Here is an 18,409-nt window from a genome sequence, read left to right as displayed (position 1 = left end):
TTTCCTTAAAATTTCAGTAGCTAAGCTGCACTTTTCCCTCCAAAAATTTATTGCCAAAACAACAACAATTAATCACCAAAACAACACCTTAAAACCTTCAATTTTTTGCTGTAAAATTTTACACTTTTTGGCCTCCAAAATCAACAGAAAAATGGCACTTTTTAGCCTCCAAAACCAGCCCTTAAATGGCTCTCTTTTCCTTCTTGAATGGTAGCAAAAACAACCCCTTAACTCAGCTATCTTTTCCTTTTGTTTTTCTTTCTCACGCACGATTTTCTTTTTGTTTTTCTTTCTCTTCGTTTCTTCTTTGTTTCTCTTTTACTCTCCCTCAACCGACCTCTCTTCTTCTTTGTCTTCTTTACTTAGCTTACTCAATTATATATATATATATATATATATATATATTATTCTTTCTTGAATGTTCCACAAACTTCCACATTGTTCCAACATGGCCGGCCACATCACAAATTTTTTTCTTCCTTCACTTTTTGCTCCACATGGCCGGCCCCCTTTTTATTTTGCTAAGTAAAGAGTCTTTGACTCTTTTATTGACCACATGGGCAGCTGCCCATGTTGGTCTTCTAATATATATATATATTTTTATTATTATTATTAGTTTACTCTATGTTCATTTTATTTCTCTCATTAATTCCACTACACCTCTTTTAATCTTTATATTTCAATTTCGATCCTTTTTGATGGGTCTAAAAATTTTAATTTTCATCTAACTTCCTTTCTCAGTGCGTGTACCACCGAAATATATAAAAAAAATTACACCTCAATGCGGTATTACCACAATATTTAAATATTTACTTATCCGCGTTGGTTTGACTTAACAAAACACGCGTATTTCACTTTTGTCGCTCATTTCTCCAAAAATTCACTTGTATTTCTTCTCCCCCACTTGGATCAACCATATGATCCTTCTTCATGACTGATTTCGACATCCGGTTAAATATTAATATTTTAATATTATTTTTTTAATAAAATATTATTTTATTCTAAAAATTTTATCTTGTCTCCTTGGTACCTAAAATACCTTATTATGCCTCAATAGGTATTCGATCAACTTTATTAATCACTGTTTCAAAGTGTGGGGCATTTCATTAACATTAACCTATTAATGGCCACTTACAATATTATTTTCTTGTGATTGGAATATTTCAAAAGCTGGAGCTGTTTACTAACTAATGAACTCCCATTCCACTAATGGCAAACTCAAGTTGCTTGCACATTCTCTTAATTCTGCTTCTAGAATTTCCATCTCACTTTTGGAACAAACTGAAGAATGTTAGCCAATAATTTGAAGTGACTACTCTAGTCCAAGCAGGAAAGATCTTATTCATTAGGAAACAAACTACCTACAGCGTTGATTTATTATAATCAAACATGCAGAACAATCCTTTTTGAGACAAAATTAAATTGCTGCATCTGTTATCAATTTTAACTAATAACAATTATTATGTCACTTCTAAGGCCTAATTTGTCAAATATTGAACAATTGAATACATGAGACCATAGTTAAGTTTGCAGCAACAATAATGAAACACTAACCTACAAACACAAAGAGCGTTCTGCATATCTCCAAATGCAACTGCAACTTTCTGCTAATTTCAAGCTATCAATATCTATTGATAGTAGATCAATTGAAGATGGGAAAAGGATTTCAACAAAAGAGGTCAGATCATATAACTCACTCTAGCACAAAGTTATAACGCTTGCTGCTGAAAGACAATACATGGAAGTATCTATTAGAGAGCAAAGTCATTAAAACTCAATAAGATGAAGTTACCACACAAAAGAAATTAGAAAAAAGTCCACAGCAAAAAAATGGAATGTAATAATTACCAAGAGCCTCTCCTAAAGTATGGATAGGATTTGATCTTCAGAGTTGGCACAGAAGGTTACAACCATAGGTTTACCTAACACAAAAGTGGTAGCATAACTAATTAGCATTACTTCCAAAACAACCAAGCATCCATATTGTAGACACTATAAAATCATAATAAAATTTTATTAAATAAAAAAATCATAAATAAAAAAAATGATAAAAACTGAATTAAAAATTTAAAAATTAAAATAAAAGAAAAAAAATAAAAAAATTAATTAAAAAAAAAGGTACGACTAGCACCCTTACCCTGCCAGATGTGAATTTTCGCGTTTGGCAGAGTAGTGGAGCGTGCCCCCTTCAGCCTAGTATAAAAGGGGCACTGTAGCAATCGAAAAAGGGGAGCAATCGGTAATAAAAAAACCTGCAAATAAAAAATTCCTAAGCTTTCTAGCAGCCACAAAAATCCACAATCAAACCAGAAACCCAAAAAAAAAACTAAAGAAAGAAAAACCAAAAATCATGATAGAAACTTTATGTGTTGCCGGCTAATAGGATAGGATTTGGGTGGCTCAAATCGAAGGAAAGAGGCTTTAGGTGCTGCCGGATTTGGGAGGAGAATTTTGGGTTTTTAGCCACTAGTCAGAAGAGGGTAGTCTAGGGGGTTTTACACCGCCGTGAGGAGAGATAAAACTTTCGGGTGGCTGGTGAACGGAAGGAGAAAGAGAGAGGAAGGCACCGGGAAAGGGAGAGCCGACTGTTGGGGAGCGACGTCGACGACCGTCGAGTAAGGAGGCAAAAAGAGAGAGGAAGGTGCCAGGAAAGGGAAAGCTGACCGTTGGGTAGTGGCCGGCGGTTTGGTGAGTGAAAAGAAAAAAGGTCTTAGGTGAGAGAAAGCAGAAAGAGAAATGACGGGTGGAAGAAAAGAAAGAGCTTTCATACCTAAGCCTTGAAAAGCTTCAAAACGACGCCGTTTCAGTGCTTGAGGGATTGTTTGTTCCCAGCAAGGTAAATTCTTCATTTTTTTTATATTGGTCTGGTTTGTGATGTCGAATTCGACTTAAAATTAGGTAGAAAGATAGTTAATTTTATTAGATTATCAATAGAATCAAAAGATAAAATACATATGATAATAATAAGATTTTATGGGATAAAATATAGAGTAAAATAGAATAATGAAAAATAGGTAAAGTAAATATAAAGTAAAATACTTAGAAATACAAAGAGGTTAGAATAAAAAGGATAAATGAAAAAATATTTTCAAACAAAATATGATAAAGTAAAAACAAAAGGAGAGGGTGGTTTTAGTTATAAGAAATAGGATTAAGGATAAAATTTATATAGGGAAGTAAGTGAACATTTAATTAAAAATTATAATATAATAAATAGGTTTGGGTGGATACTAATGTTATAGCATTTAGTAATAGAAATAGGTTCATATAGATTGAGTTATATACAAAAGGAAATATATGGTTAGATTAAGAATATGTTTAAGAGAAGATATATATAAGATGTAGGAAGAGTCGAGATGTTAAATATAAAATGGAATACATAATCATGTGAACTAATATAAGTAAAATATGAATGAATTAGGTAAAAATAAATATAAAGATGTAAAAAAAATAAAAAAATAATAAAAATAATAAAAATAATAAGTGTAATAAAAAATATATGTAGATGACAAATTGGGTGAAAGAGATGGTTTTTTTATAAAATGGAGATGGGCACAAATAGAGAGGGAATGAAAATAGGATAAGATAAAGAATTATTAATAAAATAATTGATTAATTTAATACCAATGATGGGATGATGGGTCGGGACGCGAGAAGTCACAATCTTGGGCCCATATTCCCTAGGTTTGGAATCTGAATCAAGGCTCCACCAGTACGATGGGAGGGCCTCGATTACAAGATCCCGAAAGTTGTGATAAAAAATAATATAATAAATAACAAAAAAAAAAGAGAAGAGAGATAAAAAATAATAATAATTCAAATATATAGTAAAAAATTAATTTGTGAAAATGCAATATACATGACATTAAATAAATATAAAAATAAAATAATAAATAATAATAAAAAAAAATATAAAATACAAAAATGATAAAAAAAAGGTGAAATTTAACATTTTTATTCACTAAAATAACATGGAATCCTAAACAACTTATCTAATTATAAAAGAAAAATATAAGAGAAATTTAGAATAAAAAATGTAAAGTATGAAAACATAATGATAAGAAAATGAATAGAAAATATGATAATAAAAAAAATAAAATGAAGTAAAATAATAATAAATGACAATAAGTAAAAAAATAGACAATTGCATATATATATTGCACCATGCATATCATTGCATATAAATATTTCTGTTTTCGAGTTTAAGCCCCGATGATGGGATCTTCGAGGATCTTGCGAAGGCGGGTATTCCTCTAAAAGTTTTCTAGGTGAAAAGGTATCCCCGAGTCCCACCAGTATGATGGGAGGGCTCGAGAAACATCTTTAATAAAAGGTTTTTGCCCGAGTTAGGTTCATTAAGCACGAAAACGTTATTTTTAAAGAAAAACATACGATGACCCCGATGATGAAAATTATTCATTGAATTTGCGAAGGCGAGTTTATCGGATAATTCCCTAGGTGAGAGAACACCCCGGATCCCACCAGTATGATAGGCGGATTTGGGAGAACGTTCTCGATAAAAAGTTATTCATCTGACATTTTTATCCCACGCCATGCATTTCATCTTACCTCACATTTGCATTCCATTTTAAGTTAAATAAGAGATAAAATAAGAGAATAATAACTAAAGAAATATAGTGAACTTAAAAATTAAAGCCTAATAGGATAATCTAAAAAATGATACTGTTCATGGAACGGGCGTCCCGGGGGTGCTAATCTTTCTTTGGGTGTAACCGTACTCCCGAGCCTAGATCTAGAAAATCGTAGACCAGTTTAAGATTCTCTTCGGTATACTTAAAATTAATTTAAGGCCTCGTTGATTAGAATCGAGTCATTAGGTGGCCAATCGCACCTAGTAAAAAAAGATTGGTGGCGACTCGTAATTTTTTAGAGTTTTCAGTTCGCGTCTGGCAGTCGGGTTCCCGGACCCACACGTTACGACAGTTGATGACTCCACTAGGGACTGCCGAGAGTCGAACCATTAAATAATAAATAGGTTACCCAAGACTTTAAATAATTCGATGTTTTCTTAGTGTTGATGATTTGTTCTACATATTTTGTTTAGTGCATTTGTTTATTTCGCATTTGTTACTTTATTACTTTTAATAATTGTGGGGGTTTAGGATAGAGGGATGTGAGAATGTTACTCCGAACTCGATGTTTTCCTTCACACACACAGCACATTTTGCATTCATGCATAAACCCTCCACCTGGGTTATGTCCTTTTTAGGAGGGAGTTTAGTAGCTACGCTCTCGTAAGGTGATAACCTCCGCACGGGCTAGTGAAGACTCCCACTCAAATCTAACTTAGTTCGTTTAAAGCTTGTAATGGGTGAGGACCGAGGTACCTTACTAGTCCGCGTGGACGACAGTGAGGAACGATTTGGGAACCTTAGCTCTGTTTATAAACCCCGCTCAGCATATAGAATATCGAGAGCAGCTTAACCTTTGGTAGGGCCATACCCGTGAGAGTATACCCTATAAATAGGTACACATGAAGGAATTTCTTCCACTCCCTCTATGTTAAATTTTTTCATGAGATAATAAAGTGTCGTGGAGTAGACAATAATACCCATGATATTGCTTATTATTCTCTCATTATTTTTTAACACTCCACTCTTTCTTTTTACGATACTAACTTAAGTTTATTTTACTTGTCATGTGCATGTTACATGTTCATTTGCATGCATCGTAATTGCATATAGGAGAAATATTGGCTACACAACATCCAACCTAAGAGATCCCGATTACATCCATGGCATCGTCATCAGCAGGTCCCCTTAACATATACAAAAATGACTATGAGATAGAGTTACAGATGGGGTAGATTCAACAAGAAAAAAGAGACTGTTTGACCCAGGGACATATCCCAACTTTACCAGAGAGAGTTCACTTGGACCTTCAATAAAATGAGTTCACAGAGATGATAGGAATTTGGGAACAATGGAGACGTGCTCACCGAGACAATTTTCAGAGCAAGTATAGACACATTGCATGGCTTCTATATGTACCTGTTGATGACTAGATGCTCCAAGCCATCGTCCAGTTTTGGGATCCTTTATACTGTTGCTTTGTCTTTAACAAGGTGGATATGACCCCTACCATAGAAGAGTACTCCTTTCTACTTTGGATAGATCACATACAGCTTGACAAGATCTATTGGAGAGCCCAGAAGATGGGATACCGATGAAAGTTGGCTAAGTTGCTAGGAATGACTACTGTAAAAGTGGATCAGCACTTGAAGAAGAAAGGAGACACAGAATGCCTTCCGTGGAGTTTCTTGAACGGATATATTAAAAAACACATGGAGGATGAACAAGGTCTCCTAGCTTTCGCAATAGCAATCTATGGTTTAGTGGTCTTCCCGAAGGTTCTAAGTCATGTGAAGGTATTAGTCATAGACTTCTTTGATCAGGTGACAAGGAGCATCAACGCAGCCCCATCCATCTTAGCAAAGGCGAGGGACGATTCATCGAATGTGCCCAACTCTTAACCATATAGGTCAAAAGTCATTTTGAATGTAAAGAGAGCAAATTTTGGAATCCTTATCTGTCTGCGAGTTGCCCTATCCTTGAATTCTGTGAAAGTGAATAGCCCGACTACAAGAGGAAAGAAGAGTGGGTCGTGAGGCTCCGGAGGTTAATGAGCGTTGAAGTGACTTGGAGAGCTTCATGGATGCCGCGAATGCAAGTAATGTATAAATGCGGGGACAAGCCGTGGGTGCCACTGATGGGACCATGGGGAGCCATTAGCTATGCACCGATAATGGTACGGAGACAGTTCGGATCTGAGCAATTAGTGCTCATGACTCACCAGCTAAACCAGTTAGAGTTTACATATGGAGAGCCGAAAACGTTAAAGAAAATTGAGAAAATTGCACAAGACTGGAAGAAACGTGCTGAGTAGATCAAGGGAGGGTTACCGATGAAGTCACCACAGGATATCATACTTGGCATGACCAAAGGGTGAAAGATGTCGTATGCCCCCCGAAAAATCCATCAAAACATCCCATAAACCCAGAACCTCAAGATGTCCTGCTAGAGAGCGAGTTGACAAGAAAGACACTTGAAAATGAGATGATGAATATGAAACAGAGACATGAGGATGAGCTAGAAGAAGTGAAGAAAGAGACGGCAAGAAAAGTACAGATGGCTTTGGAAGAGAGGGATGAGTGGCAAAGCAAGTTTGAGGAAGTGAAAGTGGCAAATTCTTTTCTGATAGCTAGAATGCAAAAACTCCAAAGTGCCAACAATGTTTTGCAGCACGAGGTACGAAGACAAGAACAAACTATCCAAGAGTTGAGAAATGATTGCGACTTGTTGGAAACTGCCATGGAAGGCTATAAGGCACAGTATGAAGCAGTAAGGCAAGAGTATTTCCAAATGAAGGAAAGAAATGATTCGTGCACACAAGGCCTTCAAAGGAAAGAAGCTGAAATGCGATGGATACTGAGACAAATGAGAGAAGTAGCATTTAGAGCACGAGTAATGGCAGACAAGACCGAAGAACTCAGGCGATAGATTTTTTCAAGGGATGAATTGAGTGAGCAGTTGATCGATCACCTCAGGATAGTTAGGGACCAATATGACAAAGTCAGTTTTTCCTTTTGGTAGTTATGTAATGATTTTAGACAATGATGTAATCGGATATCTCAGTTCTATGGATGTGGATTTTCTTATGGTAAATATTGGATGGCCAAAATTTTTCCTATTTTTCTTTTCTTTTCAAACACATTTCACTTGCATCATAGTTGCATGATTTATATAAATAATAACAAATGACAATGCATTCATCAACATAAAATTCTAACTTATCCATTTGGCCCATAAAATAATAAAATTCCAGAGAAATGAACCCTTCACATATACAAAATAAGAGCTCGCTCTGAGATCATTGGGGACGAACACTCGGAGAGAATGGACAAGATCGAAAAGAAGTAAGAAGAGATCATGGGTCAGTTGTCAAAGATTTTGGAGTTGATGTCAACAGATAAAGGGAAGAGAGTGGCGGGGAGTTCTAGTGTGTCAAAAGATGTTCAACAGACAGAAGCCAATACAGACCCCGTATATCCACCAGGATTCACACCACCACTAGCAAGGAATGCGTCTATCCCCATGCCATCGATAGGACAATATTCGTTTTTTGGGATGCTAGTGCCTACAGGGCCACCACCGACTTATGCCCAACAGAGGCCAATTAGAGGGGCAAGTCCTTCAGACCCCATCTCTGTACCTGATCTGGACGATCCGAAGGAACAAGAGAAGCTCAAGTGTGGATCCGTTGAATCAAAGGACAATCCCGATACCCATAAAAAATTTAACCTTTTTGAGGAAAGACTACGCATGATAGAAAGAATGGGAATGTATTGCTTTATGGATGCAATCAAACTCTGTCTCGTTCCAAATGTGGTTATACCCCAAAAATTCAAAGTTCTAGACTTTGAAAAGTATGATGAAACCAAGTGTCCGGTCACACACATCACCATGTATTGCAGAAGGATGGTTGCATATGCCCATGATGACAAGCTCTTGATACATTACTTTCAAGATAGCCTCGCTGGTGTTGCAACAAAGTGGTATGTCTAACTGGACCGTAATCGAATCCACACATGGAAGGACCTTGCTCGAGCGTTTGTAGCTCAATATAAGTATGTTACAAATATGGCTCCGGATCGCTTTTCTTCACAAAACATGGAGAAGAAACCCACTGAAAGCTTCAAAGATGGAGAAATATGGCTTCTCAAGTTCAGCCACTATTAACTGAGAAAGAGACCATCGTGATGTTAGTTAACACCTTGCCAGCCCCTTACTATGAACTATTGGTCGGTAGTGCCACAAAGAACTTCGCTGATATGGTAATTTTAGGAGAGATGATAGAGACTGCCATTAAGCAAGGGAAGATAAAAGGAGGTGATGCGACACACACGAAAAAAGGGGGAACTTTTAAGAAGAATGAAGGAGAAGCCCAAGCCATCACTTTAGGATAACCTCAAGGAGGAAGCTACAACCCTTACCAGCCATATCCACCATACCCTTATTACCCAGTTGTGAATAACTCTTCACAAAGCCCATACCTATATCCACCCATGCCAAATACCTTTTCTAACCTGTACCCATATGCTCCCATCCAATGGACACCTTACCCCACAAATATCCACCCACCTACTTCCACACCCGTTACAGCTTCAACCAGACAACAAACAATACCTTCAAACAACCATACTGCCGGTGAATCAAGAGGATGGAGAAACAAGTAAGAGAAAGTGCAGTTTGACCCAATTCCAATCCCATATGCTGAACTCTTTACTCAGTTAATTGTAAATCATCTGGTGGCACCTTTATACATATAGCCATTAAAACCTCTATTCCTGAGATGGTATGACGCTTCCGCCCATTGTGATTATCATTATGGAATCGAAGGTCACTCGATCGAGAATTGTACAGCATTCAAACATAAGGTGCAAGAGTTGATCAAGGCAGGAATCCTGAATTTTGAAAAGAACCTAGAACAGAATGTTAATAATAACCCACTACCAAATCATGCTGGGGCAGGGGTAAATGCAATCGAAGGGGAGGTGTATGTTAAAAGAAACATTTGAGAAGTGGAAACGCCCATGGAGAAAGTGTTTGAAGCCTTGGTAAAGGTCGATATGCTCAAGGTTTGGCCAAAATGTCCTGATGTGAATGACTCGGGAGATATCCAAGGATCATACTACTTATATGACAAATGATGTGTGGGGCATTTAATTCAAGATTGTAGTTCTTTCCGAAAGAAAGTGCAAAGGATGATGAACGAATCAAGGATTGAATTCTACGTGGAAGCCTCAAGGCCAGCAGTAAACATGATGGCCAAAGATTCCACTCACCCAACGAAGATAAAACCTTTAACCATTTTCTATGAACCAAGAGGAGAGTTTGTGGAAAACAGAACTCATGCCCAAATGACTATCGAAGTCCCTAAACCTTTCCCCTACAAAGATGACAAAGCTGTCCCGTGGAACTACAATTTCAATGTACAAGTTTTAAAGGCGAGGAAATGGATGGCCGAATCTCAAGACAATGCTGCAAATATAACTAGTGTTGAGGGGATTACCCGCAGCGGATGTTGCTATACACCAGAAGCATTGGAGAATCTCAAGAAGGAGAAAGGAAAAGAAAAAGAACAAAATCTAATAGAAGAAAAAGTGCAATCTCAAGAATCGATAGATGGCTCAAAGGGACCAGTGACGAAAAAGAAGCTGCAGAGTTCTTCAAGTTCATCAAACACAGTGAGTACAGTGTGGTCGAGCAATTGAACAGGTTGCCTGCTCGTATCTCATTGTTATCATTGCTCCTCAGCTCAGAACCACATAGGAATTCTTTGATGAAGATTTTGAACCAAGCGTATGTGGATCATGACATTTCAATTAAAAATTTAGACTACATCATTGGGAACATTTCAGTGGGTAACATAATATCCTTTAGCGATGAAGAAATCCCTTCTGGATGTAGGAAAAACTACAAAGCCTTGCATATCACTACTAAGTGTAAAGGTTGTACCGTCGTAAAAGTGCTGCTTGATAATAAATCGTCCTTGAATGTGATGCCATGAGGACCTTGGCCCGCTTACCCATCTACATGTCTTACATGAGAAAAAACCAGATGATTGTGAGAGCCTCTGATGGGATGAGGAGAGAAGTAGTAGGGGACATTGAGATACTGATAGAAATCGACCTGTGTACCTTTACCACTGAATTCCAAGTTATGGATATCACTCTTTCATACAATTATTTGTTGGGAAGACCTTGGATCCACTTGGCTGGGGCCATACCTTCATCGCTTCACCAAAAGGTCAAGTTCATCGTAGATGGAAATATTGTATGTGTTAACGGGGAAGAATACTTACTCATAAGCAAGCCAACGGATACTCCTTACGTGGAAGCGGCGGAAGAAGTGCCTGAATGTTCCTTTCGATCCTTCGAGTTTGTTAACACCACATATGTTGGAGAAGGAACCACACCACCTATTCTGAGGCTTTCCAAAACCACCAAGATGGCTGTTAGTCAAATAATAGGAAAAAGATACCGAGCGAGGGTAGGACTGGGAAGAGAACTGCAAGGCATTAAAAGGTCAATACGTGCTACCAAAAATGAAAAAAGGTTTGGCTTGGGATATAAGCCGATCAAGAAGGAAAGAGAAGAAATGATAGTCGAAAGAAGAAGGGAAAGGTTGGCTCGCTTTAAAAGGCACATGTTGAAAAATCATAGAATGATATATCCTCATCTCTACGAGACATTTCGGTCCGGGGGATGCATCTTTCCTGAATCACTCACCGTTGGAAGTTGAGAATCCATGTCAGCCTTAAGGGAAGCCTTTTCTGATTTATCAATATGCTCAACGGAGGAAAATGAAGAGCAGCTAGAAAATATGGATGGGATTCCTACTACATACCTCGGGCCACCGAAGTTGAAGTTGAGCAACTAGACCACCATGAGTTTACCAGTCACTTGTGATTCAATTTCAAAGTAATGTAAACTAAACATTCGTGCTTATGCCCAAGAGCATTGAAAATTTTATGTATCGGGCTTTTTATCATTTATCATTCTAATAAATTAACATGCATAGTGCATTTCTCATATCTCCCCTCATGATTCACCATTTCCATTCTTGTCATCTCATCCCTTTATTTTAAATGTTTATCTATACAATAGCTCTACATCTTTCAATTCCCTTTACCTTCCAAGATTCCAAATAATGAATGCGAAGATGATAATGACTGTGGTTTTGAGGTTAATTTTGAAAAAGGTACAAGTGTCAGTGAACTTGACGATATAGAAAACGTGGAGGATTATGATTTAACTCCGGACTTGTTAAGACTGGTAAAACAGAAGGGGAGACAAATTGTCCCACATTAAGAGACACTTGAAACGATTAATTTGGGAAATGAAGATAATAAGAAAGAAGTTAAAATTGGTACGACGTTGGTGCCGATTGAAAAAGAAAAACTAATAAAGCTACTTCATGAATATGTAGATGTATTTGCATGGTCCTATCAAGATATGCCAAGACTCAATACAGACATTGTAGCCCATAAACTGCCTTTAAAACCTGAATGCAAACTAATTAAGCAAAAGTTGAGAAGGATGAAACTTGAAATGCTGTTAAAAATTAAGGAAGAGGTGAAAAAGCAGTTCGATGCAGGATTCTTGGAAGTAGCTAAGTACCTTGAATGGGTTGCAAATATTGTCCCAGTGCCTAACAAAGATGGGAAAGTAAGAATGTGTGTGGACTATCGAGATTTGAATAGAGCTAGCCTAAAAGATAATTTTCCTTTGCCCCACATCGACACCCTCGTTGACAATACTACTCGTCATTCCATGTTTTCCTTTATGGATGGTTTTTCAGGGTATAACCAAATTAAGATGGCACTAGAGGACAGAGAAAAAATTACCTTCATAACTATGTGGGGAACCTTTTGTTATAAGGTAATGCCATTTGGTTTGAAGAATGCTGGGGTAACTTATCAACGAGCCATGGTGACTCTTTTTCATGGCATGATGCATAGAGAGGTTGAGGTGTATGTGGATGATATGATTGTAAAAGCTCGCAAAACAGAGGACCATGCGACCAATCTTGAAAGGTTATTTAAAAGGTTACGGAAGTTTTAGCTCAGATTAAATCCGGTAAATTGTACTTTTGGAGTCACTTCAAGAAAGCTACTTGGTTTCGTCATCAGTGAAAGAGGACAGAAGTTGACCCGGATAAGGTTCAAGCAATCCGTGATTTGCCTCCTCCTAAAATGCAGAAAGAAGTTAGAAGATTCTTGGGAAGGTTGAATTATATAACCCGGTTCATATCACAACTGACACTCAAATGTGACCCGATCTTCAAGCTCCTTCACAAACACAATCTTGAGGCATGGAACGAGGAGTGCCAAGTGGCATTTGACAAGGTTAAAAAATATCTGTTGAGTCCGCTAGTGTTGGTACCACTTGTGGCTGGGAGACCCCTCCTTTTGTACTTGACAGTAAATGAAGGATCCATGGGATGTGTGTTGGGATAGCATGATGAAACTGGTAAGAAAGAAAGAACAGTTTACTACTTGAGTAAAAAGTTCACTGAGTACGAGTCCAAGTATTCCTCGTTGGAAAAATCGTGTTGTGCTTTAGCATGGATTGCGCATCGACTCAAGCAGTACATGCTATATCATACCACTTGGCTCATTACGAAGTTGGATCCTATTAAATACATCTTCGAGAAACCATCCTTATCAGGTAGAGTGGCAAGATGGCAAGTGTTGTTGTCTGAATATGATATTGTATATGTGTCTCAAAAGCTATCAAATGAAGTGCAATCACAGATTTTCTAGCGGAAAGGGTGGAGGAGAATTATGAACCAATGAAGTTTGAGTTTCCAGATGAGGATCTGATGTCTGTTTGTCAAACAAATGAAGAGGAATCAGAGGAGAAAGAGAATTGGAAGATGTTTTTCGATGAAGCTTCGAATGCCTTGGGGCATGGCATAGGGGTTGTGTTAGTATCACCAGAAGGAGGTCATTATCCCATCATAGCCAAGCTCAATTTCTTTTGCACCAATAATGTGGCTGAATATGAAGCTTGTGTCATGGGACTTCAGGCAGCAATTGAAAGGAAAATTCATATTTTGAAAGTATTTGGGGATTTTGCTTTGGTTATTTATCAGTTACGAGGAGAATGGGAGACATGTGACTCGAAGTTAGTCCGGTATCATAAGTTTATTTCAAAGCTGATTGAAAATTTTGATAAGATTTGCTTCACCCATTTGCCCCGAGAGGAGAATCAAATGGCTGATGCATTAGCCACGCTAGCAGTAATGTTCAAAGTTGGTACCGATGTCAAGATTCAACCCATCATGATTAATCTTCGAGAGTGCCCTGCACACTGCTCCAGTGTAGAGGAAGAAGTAGACGAAAAACCATGGTACCATGATATTGTGCATTATCTCAAGTTTCAGCAGTATCTGAAACAAAGCTCAAAAAATGATAAGAAAACCATTAGAAGGTTGGAAATGAATTTCTTCTTGGATAGGGACATCTTATACAAGAAAAGTAGGGATCAAATACTTTTAAGATGTGTGGATTCAGCCGAAGCTCGAAGAATAGTTGAGGAAGTCCACGAAGGAATTTATGGGGCACATGCAAGTGGGCATATGTTGGCAAGACAGGTCATGAGAGCAGGGTATTACTAGCTCACGTTAAAAACAGATTGTATAGATTTCGCTCGAAAGTGTCACAAGTGTCAGATATACGCCGACAGAATCTACACTCCTGCAAATTCACTAAATGTATTAACATCACCGTGGCCATTCTCAATGTGGGGCATGGATGTGATTGGGTTAATAACCCCGAAGGCATCAAACGGGCATTGGTTTATTCTGGTAGCGATTGACTACTTCATTAAGTGGGTAGAAGCAGCATCTTATGCCAATGTGACCTAGAAAGTGGTATGTAAGTTCATCCAAAAAGAAATAATATGCCGCTATGGTCTCCTAGAAAGGATCATCACAAATAACGCTAGTAACCTAAATGGTTCAATGATGAAAGAGGTTTGTGCCAAGTTCAAGATCAAACATCACAATTCAGCGCCTTATCTCCCAAAGATAAATGGAACGGTAGAAGCAACCGACAAGAACATCGAAAGGATAATTGAAAAGATGACAGATGTATACAAAGATTGGCATGAGAAGTTGCCCTTTGCTTTGCATGCTTATCGCACAACAGTTCGAACTTCCACGGAAGCTACGCCGTTCTCTTTGGTATATGGGATGGAAGCAGTTTTGCCAATTGAAATAGAAATCCCTTCCCTAAGGGTCCTTAAAGAAGTACAGTTGGAAGAAGTCGAATGGTTTAACACTCGTTATGAGCAATTGAATCTCATAGAAGAAAAAAGGTTGACGGCACTTTGCCATGGGCAATTATATCAAAAGAGAATGATGAGGGCATATGGCAAGAAGGTACATCCTCGTCAGTTCCAAGAAGGAGAGTTAGTATTGAAAAGAATTCCTCTAAACCAGCAAGATCCTTGAGGGAAATGGACGCCGAATTGAGAAAGACCATTTGTGGTGAAGAAAGCTTTTTCTGGAGGAGCACTAATTTTGGCAGAGATGGACGAAAGGGAGTTTTCTAACCCAGTGAATGCTGATGCTGTCAAGAAATATTTTGTGTAAAAAAAAAAAGAAAGAAAAAATGAATTAAAAAAAAATTCAAGTTGAAAACCTGAAAAGGCAGCTTGAATCTGAGAGATGTGTTTAGGGCGAAAACCCAAAAGGGCGATCTAGACACGAAGGAGGTCCAAGTACTACAAAGGCTTAACACAGAAGGGGTGAAAATCATGATCCGAGATGTTCAGACAAAAGACAAGGGAGCTGACGATTATGCCTGTTTCGAGATAAAATTTTGAGACTACTGTCAATATCTATCGGAACAGTCATTAAGAAATAACTGTATGCCTTTTGTATTAATTGATTTTCCCTTGTTCCTTGTCATTATGATTGATTGTAGAAACTTACCTTTTTCTAATGAAAAATAGCCTTTCTGCTCTCGATATTGTCATCATTTCCATTCTGCCAAAAGAGGAGATATGAGTACATTGCATTGCATTTGTCATAAAATTAGAATGATATTTAATAAAGAGCATGATAAAGTAAAGAAATGTTTGCAGTATTTTGAAAAAGGATCATAATTGACCGAGAATGAAATGGAGTCTGGTAATGTAAAAAGAAAGAGAAAAAACTAAGAAAAGAGAGAAAAAAATGGAAATAGAAATAGAATGGAGAACAGTAAAAATGTGAAGAATGATTGGACCATGCATATGATAGAGGAAGAAAATAGTTGTGAGCAATGAATCGGGGAAGACGAGAGATCAGAAACGTGATTGGTTCATCCCCATTGATCAAAGAGAAGACTCTAAAACACCAAAAAAAAAAAGCTGATGAAGATGATTAGAATATTTAAATTGCCATGTTCAAAGTTTTAAAGCAACTGAAAAAGAGGGAAATTCATCTTTAAAGTCGTAGAGCCTCAGATGAGGAATTGATTTATTTTTCACCATATCAAAAAAGAAAAAAAGTTTCGTTACCTCAGTTTTGAGGAGTTCATTTTTAAAAGTCTCGTTGCCTCAGCCTTGAGGAGTTCATTTTTAAAAGTTTCGTTGCCTTAGCTTTGAGGAGTTCATTTTAAAAGTTTCGTTGCCTCAGCTTTGAGGAGTTCATTTTTAAAAGTCTTGTTGCCTCAACTTTGAGGAGTTCATTTAAAAAAGTTTCATTGCCTCAGCTTTGAGGAGTTCATTTTTAAAAGTTTCATTGCCTCAGCTTTGAAGAGTTCGTGTAAAGAAGTTTCGTTGCCTTAGCTTGGAAGAGTTCATTTTTAAAAGTTTCGTTGCCTCAGCTTTGAGGAGTTCATTTGTAAAAGTTTCGTTGCCTTAAATTTGAGGAGTTCATTTTTAAAGTTTCGTTGCCTTAGCTTTGAGGAGTTCATTTTTAAAGTTTCGTTGCCTCAATTTTACGGAGTTTATTTTTAAAAGTGTCATTACCTCAATCTTGAGAAGTTCATTAAAAAAAAAACAACAAAAAAATAACAAAACAAAAAAAAAACAAAAACAAAAAAAAAACAAAAAAACCTTGGTAAGAGAATTAAAGAATTAGTCAAATACAATGTCTACGTCTTTGCACTATTTTGGATTTCCAAAATGCGTAAAGAGGGGCAACTGTAGACACTGTAAAATCATAATAAAATTTTATTAAATAAAAAAATCATAAATAAAAAATTAAAAATGATAAAAACTGAATTAAAAATTTTAAAATTAAAATAAAAGAAAAAAAATTAATTAAAAAAAAAGGTACAACTGGCAGGGTGCGGATGCACCCTGCTAACCACCACCCTTACCTTGCCAGACGCGAAAAATTCGCGTCTGGCAAAGTAGTGGAGTGTGCCCCCTTCATCCCAGTATAAAGGGGGCACTGTAGCAATTGAAAAGGGGGAGCAATCGGTAACCAAAAAACCTGTAAACCAAAAATTCCTAAGCTTCCTAGCAGCCACAAAAATCCGCAATCAAACCAGAAACCCAAAAAAAAAAAACCAAAGAAAGAAAAACCAAAAATCATGATAGAAACTTTATGTGTTGCCGGCTAATAGGATAGGATTTGGGTGGCTCAATTCGAAGGAAAGAGGCTTTAGGTGCCACCGGATTTGGGAGGAGAATCTTGGGTCTCCTGCTGCTGGTCAGAAGAGGGTAGTTTAGGGGGTTTTACGTCGTCGTGAGGAGAGATAAAGCTTTCGGGTGGCTGGTGAACGGAAGGAGAAAGAGAGAGGCAGGCGCCAGGAAAGGGAGAGACGACTGCTGGGGAGCGACGTTGGCGGCCGTTAGGTAAGGAGGCAAAAAGAGAGAGGAAAGCGCCGGGAAAGGGAGAGCCGACCGTTGGGTAGTGGTTGGCGGTTTGGTGAGTGAAAAGAAAAAAGGTCTTGGGTGAGAGAAAGTAGAAAGGGAAATGACGGGTGGAAGAAAAGAAAGAGCTTTCATACCCAAGCCTTGAAAAGCTTCAAAACGACGCCGTTTCAGTGCTTGATGGATTGTTTGTTCCCAGCAAGGTAAATTCTTCATTTTTTTTTTATATTGGTCTGGTTTGTGATGTCGAATTCGACTTAAAATTAGGTAGGAAGATAGTTAGTTTTATTAGATTATCAATAGAATCAAAAGATAAAATACATATGATAATAATCAGATTTTATGGGATAAAATATAGAGTAAAATAGAATAATGAAAAATAGGTAAGGTAAATATAAAGTAAAATACATAAAAATACAAAGAGGTTAGAATAAAATGGATAAATGAAAAAATATTTTCAAACAAAATATGATAAAGTAAAAACAAAAAGAGAGGGTGGCTTTAGTTATAAGAAATAGGTTTAAGGATAAAATTTATATATGGAAGTAAGTGAACATTTAATTAAAAATCATAATATAATAAATAGGTTTGGGTGGATACTAATGTTATAGCATTTAGTAATAGAAATAGGTTCATATAGATTGAGTTATATACAAAAGGAAATATATGGTTAGATTAAGAATATGTTTAAGAGAAGATATATATATAAGATGTAGGAAGAGTCGAGATGTTAAATATAAAATGGAATACATAATCATGTGAACTAATATAAGTAAAATATGAATGAATTAGGTAAAAATAAATATAAAGATGTACAAAAATAATAAAAAAAAATAAAAAAAATAAAAATAATAAGTGTAATAAAAAATATATGTAGATGACAAATTGGGTGAAAAAGATAGTTTTTTTATTAAATGGAGGTGGGCACAAATAGAGAGGGAATGAAAATAGGATAAGATAAAGAATTATTAATAAAATAATTGATTAATTTAATACCGATGATGGGATGAT

The sequence above is a fragment of the Theobroma cacao genome, chromosome 5, assembly GCF_053813885.1.
Source record: "Theobroma cacao isolate CCN51 chromosome 5, ASM5381388v1, whole genome shotgun sequence".
Classification (NCBI taxonomy): Eukaryota; Viridiplantae; Streptophyta; class Magnoliopsida; order Malvales; family Malvaceae; genus Theobroma; species Theobroma cacao.
This window is presented reverse-complemented; position numbering follows the sequence as displayed.